Below are 14,391 nucleotides of genomic sequence, written 5' to 3'. Positions count from 1 at the left end.
TGCAACATATTCTCTGATTCCAGCCTTTCTAAAACAGAGGATTTGCTACTTTCCTTTTAATATTTCATTGCAAAGGTGATATTTTTGGGTTATTTGGAAAAAAAACTAGATATTTGAACATGTCACTCTCGTCTGTGGGAAGTTATGAGCGAAAAACCGATAAACCAGACCACTGAGGTGCACATTGTTCAATAAGGAAAATAGTCGTTGTAGTTGCAGCCCAAACTGGCAGCAATGATGTCACTGTCACTCAGCTGGTGTAGCCATGGCAACTGTGAGAACAAGCCTCCCCCCGCACCACCCCAGCCCCCTACACACCCTCCAGGGCTTTCAGTTGCTGTGGCGACAGAAGCAGCGAGACATGGCAAAATGGAGGGTAGGCGAGTGTGCGTGTAGTGTGTGTGTGTAGTGTGTGTGTGTGTGTGTGTGTGTGTGTGTGTAGTGTGTACAAGAGCAGGGACAGTAGAAGTGGCAATAGACTGCCACTTCACCTTCACTCAGCTGTAGTGCAAAGAGCAGCAGCGTCACCAACCAATAAACAACATGCATCTCTGCTTTGTGAGAGCAAGAAGGACAAATATAGCGTGTGTGTGTGTGTGTGTGTGTGTGTGTATGTGTGTGTGTGTGCTCAGGTGGCAGGCCATGCCTCTTGAGACTATGAAGTCCCCTGATACAGAGACATGAGGACGTCACAGGGAACAAAGGGGGGTTTAAAGGCTAACGGAGGCAATAGAGCGGCTGCAGTTCATATTCACATCGCTCAATAATCAGCAGTTCACTTCACAACCAAGACACAACAATGAATTGATAAATACCAACTAGAGCTGTCATCATTGACACATCATAGCAAATTGTCACACCCTAAAACATTTGCTGTCATTTTGTTGTCTTGCCATTTTTCTAAAATGTTGACAATCATTTTCTGCTGTCTTTTGAAATTGCTGTTATTTTCTTGTCATTTTTATGTTTTGAAAAATCAGGTCGATTCCTTCTAGTGTGAGAGTATAAATAAATACTTTGCAGTTTAAGAAATATAAACAATTGTTTTAGTATTAAAGCATCTATTCCTACTACTACGATGACAATTAGTCACTTTTAAAAAATCCCAAAAATGACTGAAATTAGCTTTTTTTAAATCTATTTCATATTTTATATACTTTTTTGATTGTATATTCATCAAATGTAGCTTAAAAGACAAACAATAGTGATAAGAATGCTAATAATGGGTAGCTCATGATGCAGAATCTCACCAAAATCTGGCTGTAATTCTGCAAACTAAATGTGATTATTGCACAAAAAACAATAATCCAATCAAACCAAGAAAGCATTCGACACATAGATGTTTCGATGTATGCAGACGACTAAGGCTGGACCTTTTTGTTGTTCTGAATATAAAGAGCTTGGCTGCTCTCCCTCAGACAAAGCCTAGAAAGCAGCGCACTGCTTACTGGTTTGTTGGAGCCGCTCCAGTCAAAGTACTGGGGGAGCTGAGTGGGAGGAGACGAGGGGGGGGGCTGGAGACCCGGTATGACATCACCTCTCCCGCCGCCAGCCATGATGTAATGTATCACAATAACAAAAAAGCTCAGGTGCTTCTCTGTGCAGCCCGTTCATTAACATCTCAAACAAACGCTTTGGGGGGGGGGCATCATTACATCAGCGGCAATGGGGTCGCGTCTGGGGAATATCAGACCTTCCTGCCCAACCCCCCCAATCTTAAAGCTTTGAACTAACAAGCCAATAATCTCTTTTTTTCCTGACTAATCACAAGCTAAAGGGAGCGAGGCAGGGGAGCATCGATCGTACAGGAGTGCGACAGTGACGTGAAAAACACCACTTGAGAATAAAAAATAATGCACTGGTGCCCAATAGCTGTGTGCTAAATGCATGAGTTGGAGAGAGGGGGGGGGGGGTGGTCCTCTGCCATTTGTAAATAGTCTGTGAACGCTGCGTGGCTTCAATTGGTCCATGCATGTGTAGTAGGGTTGGCCATGTCATGGTGCTTGGCTTGCTGGTGCGTAACATTAGAGCCATAAAAACCTCATTACGCTGCAGGATGAAACACCCGTGCACCCACACATGACCCACCCCCACACACACACACACCACACACACACACAATACATGTTTCAAGGGTGATAACAGAGAAACTCATTACATGGAAACATCTGCCATCCGCCTCCTTTAACTCCTTAATTCAACTCTTTGCAATTTATATTCTGAGGAAAATACAGTGCAAGGAAATCAGTTCACATTTCAAGCATTTTGATTAAATAAGAACAGAGCAGCACACAACCAGCAGAGCGAAGTCATAACACAGCTCAAAACAGTATTTTAGCATAGAAAAAAAGCATGAATAAAAAAAACCTCTAAAATACGTCAGACAAATTCTCCCGAAAAGCAGAAGCCAAGCAAAGAAGCCGACACACTCTGTCACATCTGAACCGCATGTCTGAGGCCCATTTCCTCACCCAGTATTGCAGTTCCTCACCCACATGTTGGTCATTAATATGCCTCATACACAGCTCAAAAGCAAGATACTACAGTTGGGTTTAATGATGGATTGGCAGGTGATGGAGTGGAGAAATGCTTTGGTTTTCTTTTTAAACTCACATTGATCAGAATTATATATAAGTCTTCGCAGCAAGAACACAGCGTTCTGACATCTGATATCACTGTTAAAGTGATTAAAAGTATGTGTTACATGTAGCTCTGGGTGTGGTGTGGATAAAGGTGATTTTCTTTACACTTTAAGAACTGGTGGCAACTTAAGTCTATTTCTGTAAGTCTTTAACATGTTGTCAGAATTATGCAGAGAAATACAAAAAAAATACTTTTCTTACAACGGCACTGTAGGTTTGAGCAAAAGTTACCCAAACAAAAACACATGTAATATTTGTTAGGGACATCTTTTAGCTGTATATTATGAATATTAGGGGCAGTGAGTATGCACAGTATTATATATGGGAAACATGAAGTACAGTAAGTTCATGCAAATTACGAGAAATGTCACCAAGTGTAACGGAGTGACTCAAGTATGCATTGTATGGACCAAAGATGAACGAGATATATAGGTCACGAACACACAGATCATTCTTGATGGTAGGATCCATACATGTTTGGTCTTCTCATGGGACGATGACAATGAGTAAAAAAGCCTGCTTCTTAATGGGATTTGATTGTGGTGCATACAGTAGGAGATTTACAAACAAAAAAATAATTTGACAGCGTGTAGAAACAACCAGCCAGAATCTAAACAAACTAACTAAATAAAAAATACAAACTCAATCACCACCAGACAAATAAAACACCCAGACCTTCCTTGACTTGCGATGAGTGAGCATGTCGTTTTTCAGTATTTAGCTCGGGAATACTTCAACAGAACACGCAGCCCAGGCTATTATAGGATCAAACTCGACATGCTCTGATGTATTGATCCGTGTCCATCTCTGCTCCCTGCATGTGTGTGTGTGTGTGAGCCAGCAGCAGCAGGAAGAGGAACCACAGCCCTCCTGCCAACCGGCTCGCTGTATTAATCCTTGAAGTCGGTCCCATTACGACGGCTCTAAATAGCATTGATATAACGAGGAAGATGATCTAATAAAAAAAGACTACATTTTCATAGCTGCTACAGCCCCGGGGATTATTTCATTTAGTGTCACCTGCACGCTGCTCTGGAAATCATTTGGCAGAAACACAGGCAGCCAGGCTTGGTTAAAAGATTACACTTGTAGGTCCAGGGGGGGGCGAAACATCTGCGTGCCCCTGCACCTGCTGCAAGGTGCATCAATCAGAATGAAAAGTGGAGCTCTTGGAGAATAAGTGGCAAAGTAAGATTGTTGGCAAGTGAGTGAGATGTTGATGAGTAACGAGATGCTTCCGGATAGAGTTATAGACTAACTTATGAACTGGAAGTATTTAGCAATGATAGTGGGGCTGTGGAGGAGTAGTCAGCTACTGGAACAGAGTTTCTCATTCATGTTTCTTGCACAATGTTCCCATGTATCTGCTTTACATATCAGAAAGGAAATGTGAGCTGAATGGTTCCACCAGCTTGCTTCTCACATTGACAATGCTATTGTTTTGCAGGTAACATATTAAGTGGGACACAAATATCCCGTGCGAATTTCACAGGAATCCATTCATTAGCTAACATATTTAGATGGGACAAAGTGAAGAACATACCCATGCTAAAGTCCTCTAAAAACACAACTGGCCTAAGTCAAACTAAATGTTGTTTCTATTCCTGAAGATATGTGGTCAAATGGAGACAACATGACATTATTGTAAGATTTGCATCACCTCTCAAACACCATACATGATGAAATCCAATCACACAAGAGGCTTTCCCCACAAACAAAAGCCCCATTGAGCCAGAATGTAATGTGTCAAAGTCTCTTAACCCTCGTGTTGTGTTCGGAAGCTGTTACCGTTCATGGTGTTCGCGGGTCAATTTGGACCCATGATTTATTTCAGTCCAAAACACTCAAAAATAATGACCATCATTCAATATAGTTTTAACTTATAATGCATTCATAACCGTACAATCCTGTTGTAATTTAATGCTATGGCCCAAAACACATTACACCACATATTGCACACTGAAGGATTATTTGAATTATTTGAAGTATTAAAGTAACGGGGTATGACAGGAAAGTAAAATCTGGTATATTCATTTTGGTGTCACCTTATATATGTTCATGTGTGTTAAATTTGAAGGGACAAAGTATCCTTTCCTCCCCCAATATATTGAGGTGAAAGGCCAAGGCTCTGGAATGTTTCCCTCGTAAAAAAAGGGTGTGTGTGACACAATCTTGTAGCAGATGTGTATGTGTTTTAATTGAAGTAAATATAAATGCTACATGATTACTGGTCAACTATACCTCTGTTCTTATTCTTTCATGTGTGGGTACTAAATGGCTACAAACATTGTGGAGAAATTAGCTTAAACATCTTTCATTACTCTATATGAAATGGAAGCAGTTTTTTATGACAGGGACGAGAGAGGTGGGGGAGGGACGCATTCCAGGAGTTTCAGCATGTCAATTGTCAGGGGAATCGACTTGTTTTCAATAGAGGTGTGTGGTTAGTTACTTTGTGTTAATAATAGCAGTATGTGTAAAGGAAGCTGGAAATATACAATGTGAAACCTTTTATTTGAAGTAAAGATGTGAACAATAGCTCAAACAAATGGAAGGGCCATAGGTAAGCCTGAGAAGTTTGACTATTTGGAAAGCATCTCTAATACTGCTTAAGAGCATAGGTAATGTGTTCCTCGTTGTTATTGATATGAAAGTAATTAACATGTATTACGTATATTTAGCCAACTATAACAACTATATCTTAAAACATACTTTTAACTTGTGTGTGGCAGTCAGGAGGCGGGAAGATGGACTCAGGGACACAGGGCCATAAAGGAGATGTGTGTGTGCTGGCTAAAAGCTGCTGTGTCGCACTGATTGGGTGCGACAGGCCATGTGTTGATCTCTGCCAATAAGATGACCTCTGGGGGAATGCACGTACACACCTCCTCCTGTGTTTTAGTATGAAAGCCTGTGTTTTCCTTTGGTTCGCGCTCTTGTTTTTCACCAGCCGTTCCTGAGACCTGTCTCACACACGTGGTAGAACCTGAGCCCGGAGTACTCTGCAGAGTGCTTCGTGATTTCTTTGTATTTGTATCGTTACTGTATATCATTAAAGCAGGATTATTGTTTAACTTGTATTCTGGTGTTTCTTAATCCCTCTCTTTTCCCGAATTCACCCAGCTTAGCAAACGACACGCGGAGACGAGGTTGGTTTGCAACATCCTCCAAATCTCCAACAAATGGTGAACCCGACGTTTCTGAGTGGGGTGTTTTCGGGGAAGAGACCACCAGCGGCAAGCGGACGGAATAGTCCAGGGCTAAACATCTCGGCCTCTTCTGACAACTACAAACAGAGCTCTGTACAATAGGCTACCAGGTGAGCAGACACGATTTAATTCGAAACCTGTGATTTGACCATATTCCAAATTTTAGGGTTGTCAGACGAAGTTTACAGTGTTTTTTATAGTAACAATGCAAATGCGTGTTTTAGTTTTTAAAACCGAATATCGAGTTTCGGCAGGCCAGAAGGGTATTAAAGTCCCTGACTTGGAAGTGGAGGTATAAGAGTCCCCACAGTTAAAATCGGATATCAAGTTCCGACAGGCCAGAAGGGTATTAAAGTCCCTGGCTTGGAAGTGGTGGTATTGAGTCCCCACAGTTAGACTGTCTAAGAGTAGTCAGTTGGTTGTATTAAGTCTCCATATAAGACTGACCCAAAATAACGAATCCACAGCTCGACGGGGCTGGAGATTAGTTATTTGTTATAAGTGATCCAAAGGAGAGTAACGCAAACTTCAGAAAGTCATTCTGAAGTGACCGGGCCTCATTATATCCTTTGGTGTGTTGTGAATATTTACTGGTAACAAGGACAGTAAGTCAGATCAATAGATATGAAGTCTGAATATTGACTGGTAACAGAAACAGCCTAAGTCAGATGAATAGATACGAAGTCATAATGAAGGGAACATTTTAACGAGAGGAGCGTGAGTTGAGAGCTTACGAGGACAGTGGGTTAAAAAAAAAAAAAAATTGAATAAAAGGATAGCAGAAGTGTTAATTGTTGAAAGAAGCCCCCCTTTTCCAAAGGAGAGGCTGAGAGCTACAGCAGGGGAGAGAGAAGGGGGTGTCAGTATTTGTCTGTGAGAGTTTCCCCCACCCTTTTTCCTCTCGAGAGCAGCAGCAGCAGCCCGGAGTGTGTCTGCTTGCTTTTTTCTCTAGTGATCTGAAGTTGGAGCGAAATACATAGAAAATGAACAGATCAAGGTGTGATTTGAAGTGGTAGATATATTGAAATAAATAAGAAACAATGATTTGCTGCTATTTAAATATAGTCTGTGAGAACTGATTGATACCGTTGCATTGCGTTGTGAATTTCATGGTATTTGTCATTAACTAAGGATTGTACTTAATTATATTCCAAGGGGAAAATTATATTAAATACAGGAACAAAAGAGTAGAAAGTAAAGATAAGGTTTTTGTAAGTTTGTCAGAGGGAATCTGTTAATGTTTAAGCATGACAGAGGTCCTGCACGAGGTTTTACTCCAGCCATCTCACACGGTTACACAAAGGGGTGATTTATGAGAAACTTGTGGTCAGGAGAAATGAGATGTTTTGGAGAGTAGACAGAGAGAGAGAGAAAAGTAAGGTTGTTGCTAAAATATAGAGAGTAAAAGTTATATAAAGTTAACTACTGTTCGGGAGAATGTCATATTGTTGAATGAGTAACCTAAAATAAGTGAAGATGGTGAAATAGTTTGATTAAGGATACAACCGGTAACTACTGATTAAATACACAGTGATGGTGTACATGAACATTGAGAGTAGATTAAGTTGTTTTGTTCTTCATGCTTTTCACCAGAAGTCATTTGAATTGTTATTATTTTTAAGTAGTGTTGTTTTGTGTTATATTTCTAGACTATAATGTACCCACATGCATGTGGTTTCTTTGTCCCTGTTCATTTTAAAGTCAGCCGCCTCATGGCTAAATCTATTTGACCCCATGAGGTCAAGAGTCATTCTGTTAGACCACCATCTTGTGAAAGACAAATCATTGTTCTTTTGTCACATTTTGAATTAGAAAAGAGTTCATTTTGCTAGATCAATTTATCTATAAATGTTGTAGTGGGAGTTTTGTGTTTGCTAACATTTTTAGGAACGACAACACCAGGAGATGAGTAAACTCAAGAATCCGTGGAGTGTAAATACATTGAGAAAAACACATTTTTATACTCTAACTTTTTGCACATCATAGACAAGGAATTTAGACAATATAAATAAATATTCACCAAAAGTAATAAGTAAAATGGAAAGTAGACATGGGCCTACACTTGAGTCAAATTATATTACTGTGATCTGATCAGTGTGCTCTGCAGGTTTACTATTGTTCTAAGTAACAGTGGGATTTAAAATATTGGAGAAAGTATGGAGATGTTCTTTCGTAGTGTGTGAAATATGTGATGCTTGAAACAGGTATTTCAATTTATGGAAGAAAATGGTTTCCTGAAAGAGTCAGGTTGGGTAGATATGTAACAATGGATGAAACAATTTATAGAGGGAGTTTTTGTAATATCATTAGTAGACATTAATGGTGTTGTTTAGATGGCATTTAGCAACTAAGACATATAGTATGATTAGAAAGAGACAGAGTGGAAAGGGTTGGATTGATTCAATCTCAGTGTGCTAGATTTCTTATGGATAATGCGTCCCGGGACCTGGACTCCCCCTCTGAGTTAGAAAGGCTACGACCCCGTCCCTCCAAGCAGACAAAAGACCCAACCCAAAAGGAGGCTCCTCCTTCTCCATCAAACAGACAGAGAACCGGAGCTGAACCGTCTCCACCTGAGGCATCCAGAACCAAACCGCTTGCTGACATACAGAAATACTCTCATCAGTCCCTCAGACAGGGCATGAAGCTGAGCCACGAGATTTGGCACAGGAGCAGAGTGGGGGACATGAGAGCAGAATCCGCCCTCCATGAAGCAGCAGAGAGACTGTAAAGGGGAGATGGAATGCAAAGCAGTGCAAGAACAGTGGCATGATGTGGGCTGCAGATGTGACTGGGCCAAAGGCTGCCTAAAACAGTTACAGCGGATGGATTCAAGAGCTGATGGACTGAAGAGAAGACAGAATCAGAGGAGTTGGCATAGTCGATTTGAAGTGAGGAGGTCGGGGTCACGGCTTGAGACAACCAGGGGAGGAGAAAAGGACAACGGGAATGAGTGAGTTTACACATAAACACACTTATTCACAAAACGCACATAGAAGACACCACATTTAAAGAACTTGAATTGACTTGATAAATAAGTAAAGATAAAAAGAGGTATTAACCATGAATTAATCGATTGGTAAATTCAAAATAGCAGTAAAGAGGAAACTATTAATGTAAAATGAGAAAATCATCCTAAAAACACACTGAGGGTTAAAGGGGGAGACATGAGCGAAATATGCACTACACTTTAAGCAGGGGGTGTTTTGGAGTAGCACAGTGTAGAACCATATTCTTCAATCTTTCCATCATATTAATAAATTATTCTTCAAGAGATTTTTATTCATGTGTGAATAAAGCAGTGATTTCATTTGTTACAATATTGATTTCACCATTGTGGCATAGTTATTACCATAGGAGGGCTTTAGGATGGAAACTGTTTTTAATCCTTGATAGAGTGAAGGGTGATGGTTGCATGTTCGGACACCCAAGGTTCCACACACTGCTAAAGAGTTTAACATTGTTTTTAAGTAGACCGGAATTGAAGATAAATGAGTATAATGAGCTATGAAATGCAGAGCTACACAGATCCTAGTAATGTTTTGACTTAAGATAATAGTTATGTACACAAGTTTCTGAATTAGATTTCTTAGACATTTTAATACTACTTAGTTGTAAATAAATTGCAGTAGTAGTAGTACTATTATGAAGTGAGTTTTGTACCAAGTTGCAGGAAATGTGGGAAGCAGCCGTCCCGATGACAAGTTAGAGATATCTGACTTAAGGTGGTAATCGGGAATTGATAAATGATGGCGCTCCATATATGACTGATTTTTGTAGACAGAGGATACTGGCCTATGCTGAAATATCAAAGTCTCTGCAGAGCACGACACATGGCCAATGAAACTGAGACCAAATGACCTTTGACCCTGACTGACAGTGTGACTTGAGAAAAGCACTATCAATGACAGACTCTGGGGCTGACCAAACTTGACTTTACAACCTGACAGTGTGGGTGTGAATGAATTTCTGCATGTGATCAGTGTAACTGCATGATTCTAAAACAATAACTAACCGAGCATGTCTTTGGACTAATACATTATTTTGGAGCTCCATGGGAAACACAGGTTTCCTACAATTCCACGCATTTGGAAAAATGCACATGTGACCCGTTTCTAATTCCCACAGGAGTTGGCGGTTTGCAAATGTAAAACTCAAACTAGAATCTAAAGATTCTGTTTCTTTTAGGACTGCCAGCTGGGAATGAACACTTATTTTCCCTGGAGTGTTTACTGTGAAAGATGATGGATGTACTTTTGTGAATGATGTTTGGTATTTTCTTATAACCACTGGTTACCTGAAGGTTTTCTTCCCATACAGGATTTTATTACACATGTTTACATGTGTAAAAAGGGGGAGTGTGGGATATTTTCATTTAGGGACTGGAAGAAACCTGCCGCCCCAACTCAGATGTTCAATCTGACCATTGATTGACAGTTTTAGATTTAACCTGCTCCATATCTGGGGATAAGATACTGTTTGATGAATGTTGACATGTTTCTAATATTGATTGAGTTATAACAGGTAACACAGATGCAGAATCAGTGGCCAAGGGGCTACTGAGAGAGGTAATTCCAGAATGAGAATGAGAAGGTGAACTGTGATAATGAAAACAATTTTGTAATATTTCAACAGGTATTAAAGTAACTGAGGTTTGAACTGTAGAAAGAACATATTACAGCTAAGTTAAAACATAGTAATGTAATGAGATAGAATTTAATTTAGACAACATCTTGTAACTAGCCTGGTAAAGAAGTAAAAGCCATAGACTGTTTAGATCATTATGGGGATGTACATTTAATTTAAAGTCATAATAGAAAGACATTTGATGACAGTATGTTGGATTTCTGTATTCATTTTTCAGCTTGATAATATCCAAGCAGTGACAGGTAGAAGCAGTCTCGCCTGGAAATTATTCACTTTGTCAGTATCATGATTTTAGTTGTTTTTAATCCATAACATTAGTGTGTTTCTTTACCAGAAACATTAGCAGTTCATATTATATTTAGATTTTAAATGGGATCTCAAGGATTTCATTTATAATAACACAGATGCTTGTCAGGAATTCAGAGCTATTGAGATATGTTATTTAGTTCACCTGAAGATGTTGGGGTTTATTTTGTTGACACAGGCCAAGTATTAGAATTCTGAAGCGGCCTACCAGTGGTGGGTCAAACACCTGAGCGCCCAGAAGCACTGAGCGTAGACTTGAGGGGTGGGTATCAGATTTCTCCACACAGGTTGCTGACGCCAAAAGGGGGACCCGAGGAGCAGGAGGCCGACACAGCGGAGTTCGTCAGGCCTACGTGACTCAACCCCAGGTTCTCCGGCCTCTACAGAGTGACCCAGAGGACATCTCATGCCGTCCGCCGAGGAGCAAAGGGGGACATCTGGTACTACTGGAGCCAGTGTGCGGCGAGGAACACTCCGGCTAGGACCTTGGAGGACATCAGGATGGACCTGGCTATCGTCAACGCGGACATCCCTACAGCAGACGACTTGGAAGCAGGCATCAGCGGACTGGAGGAGAAGGACTTCGCGGACATCCCTACAGCAGACGACTTGGAAGCTGGCATCAGCGGGCTGGGGGACTTCTCGAGGCAGCAGAGGAGTCTACTTCTCTCTGATCAGATTCATCAGTTCCACCTTTGAAGGAAAGGCCGCATCTCCCCCTCCCTATCAGCTGCCCTTGTTGGCGTATTCCGCTGAGGGGGGGCCCTGATGATTCAACAACACGCAAGGATGCTGCTTTCTGGCACTCAGGCTCTCACTCTGATAGTTTCTTCACTGTCATTGGAGGTTGTTTTCTGTTCTCAAAGGTTTAATGAAGGGGGACAGACACAGTATCAAAGAATGACAGTAGTTTGTTTCAAATGTCTTATGTGTGTTGGTCTCGTTAATGCGAGACCAAAAAGGGGGAATTGAAGGATTATTTGAATTATTTGAAGTATTAAAGTAACGGGGTATGACAGGAAAGTAAAATCTGGTATATTCATTTTGGTGTCACCTTATATATGTTCATGTGTGTTAAATTTGAAGGGACAAAGTATCCTTTCCTCCCCCAATATATTGAGGTGAAAGGCCAAGGCTCTGGAATGTTTCCCTCGTAAAAAAAGGGTGTGTGTGACACAATCTTGTAGCAGATGTGTATGTGTTTTAATTGAAGTAAATATAAATGCTACATGATTACTGGTCAACTATACCTCTGTTCTTATTCTTTCATGTGTGGGTACTAAATGGCTACAAACATTGTGGAGAAATTAGCTTAAACATCTTTCATTACTCTATATGAAATGGAAGCAGTTTTTTATGACAGGGACGAGAGAGGTGGGGGAGGGACGCATTCCAGGAGTTTCAGCATGTCAATTGTCAGGGGAATCGACTTGTTTTCAATAGAGGTGTGTGGTTAGTTACTTTGTGTTAATAATAGCAGTATGTGTAAAGGAAGCTGGAAATATACAATGTGAAACCTTTTATTTGAAGTAAAGATGTGAACAATAGCTCAAACAAATGGAAGGGCCATAGGTAAGCCTGAGAAGTTTGACTATTTGGAAAGCATCTCTAATACTGCTTAAGAGCATAGGTAATGTGTTCCTCGTTGTTATTGATATGAAAGTAATTAACATGTATTACGTATATTTAGCCAACTATAACAACTATATCTTAAAACATACTTTTAACTTGTGTGTGGCAGTCAGGAGGCGGGAAGATGGACTCAGGGACACAGGGCCATAAAGGAGATGTGTGTGTGCTGGCTAAAAGCTGCTGTGTCGCACTGATTGGGTGCGACAGGCCATGTGTTGATCTCTGCCAATAAGATGATCTCTGGGGGAAAGCACGTACACACCTCCTCCTGTGTTTTAGTATGAAAGCCTGTGTTTTCCTTTGGTTCGCGCTCTTGTTTTTCACCAGCCGTTCCTGAGACCTGTCTCACACACGTGGTAGAACCTGAGCCCGGAGTACTCTGCAGAGTGCTTCGTGATTTCTTTGTATTTGTATCGTTACTGTATATCATTAAAGCAGGATTATTGTTTAACTTGTATTCTGGTGTTTCTTAATCCCTCTCTTTTCCCGAATTCACCCAGCTTAGCAAACGACACGCGGAGACGAGGTTGGTTTGCAACATCCTCCAAATCTCCAACAACACGTGCATGTGTGTGTTCAGGTTCAAGTGTTAGTGTACATATTCTTTGTGAAATGTCGAGTTCCCGTGGGGGGAGGGGGGCAGAGGGAGGGGAGACCAGGTGCATGTTGCGAAAAATAATTTGTTACAGTGGATGAAGGGGGTGGGGGTCAAGAGACCTGCAGACTTGGCTAAAATTGTCAAAATCAGTTTTGTAGTGTTTATATAGCTGTTGTGGAGGATGTCATTAAGCCTTGTTCCAATAAAAAAAAACTAGAGCGTAGTTATTACCGTATATAATTTTAACTTGAAACGGGTCACGGGAGACCCGAACACAACATAAGGGTTAAATACACAACCATGAAGGCAACATGTAATATCAGACTTAAATAACAACTCCTTATTGCAAAATATATATTTTCGTTTTAGACAATAGAATCTTTCTTCAGGTTTGAAACTGCTTCTGAAGATGAACTTGATGGAAGGTGCTGTCAGGTACAAATGGATATCTGGGTGAGCAATAACAGCTCATGTAGAATCTGATGTGTTCATTGATTTCCTCTTTTACAGCTCAACACTTGACATCGGAGCATGGTACATCATGGCCAATATGTTTTAGAGAAATCATATATAATCTGTGTGCAAGACTACCGTTTCAAACCGGACTGGAAACACCAAACCACTCTGTTTACAGCCTCTCATGTTCTTAATCTTTCTCAACATTAAGATGCATCCATCAGCCAACATCAGAGACAGTTCTACAAATCTTATTTTTAGACTCATACAAACACATTTTAACCCTTACTTTACCAGCAGAAAGAGACTTGGTCATAATACAAGTATCTCCTCCATCATCCACTATTGTCTAACAGCTGCTCAACACTGAACAGATCCAACAGCTCCGCTCAGGGAGATTTTGATCATGACACAAACAACAAAAACAGCGTACTTTGTTATCCGCCCCATGCAGGCTCATTACCATCCAAATAAATGTCATCTGTCAAGCCCTTTTTGAAAATACTCAGCTTTGAAAAAGGTCTTTGAATGTCAAAACTGACATGAAAAGCAAATCAAATGTCAGTAAGCGTGTTCTGTAACAGCGGTTGAGAAATGAACCACAGCCGGTTTGTAAATGAGTATCTTGTTTTTTTCCCGTCATTTGCACAAGGCACGCTTTTCAGCTGCGTTATCTACAGTAGTGTGAGCACTCCCAAAAATATCTGTTCTATTTCCGTCAAAGTCTGATATTTGGCTATGAATAACTACAAACACACATTTAGCTTTTATAATCTGCGCAGGGAAAGAGACACTTGGGGGCTCAATTCAACAAACAAAGAATAACACACGAAATAAAAATGCATTTTGTTGATTTTTTTTTACATTGTTCACCAATTTTAATAATCTAAAAGCCAAAATA

The 14,391-nt window shown here is 40.5% G+C and overlaps 1 protein-coding gene across 6 annotated transcripts in view; it reads right to left on the bottom strand.

The window, feature by feature from the left end:
* rapgef2b (Rap guanine nucleotide exchange factor 2b) overlaps nt 1–14,391 on the bottom strand; it is a 132,629-nt gene that overhangs the window by 42,942 nt on the left and 75,296 nt on the right. The window lies entirely within an intron of this gene.

The sequence above is a fragment of the Notothenia rossii genome (assembly GCF_949606895.1).
Source record: "Notothenia rossii genome assembly, chromosome: 3".
In the NCBI taxonomy this organism is placed as follows: domain Eukaryota; kingdom Metazoa; phylum Chordata; class Actinopteri; order Perciformes; family Nototheniidae; genus Notothenia; species Notothenia rossii.
Note: the sequence above shows the minus strand (reverse complement) of the source record. Positions and strands in the feature narration are given on the sequence as shown.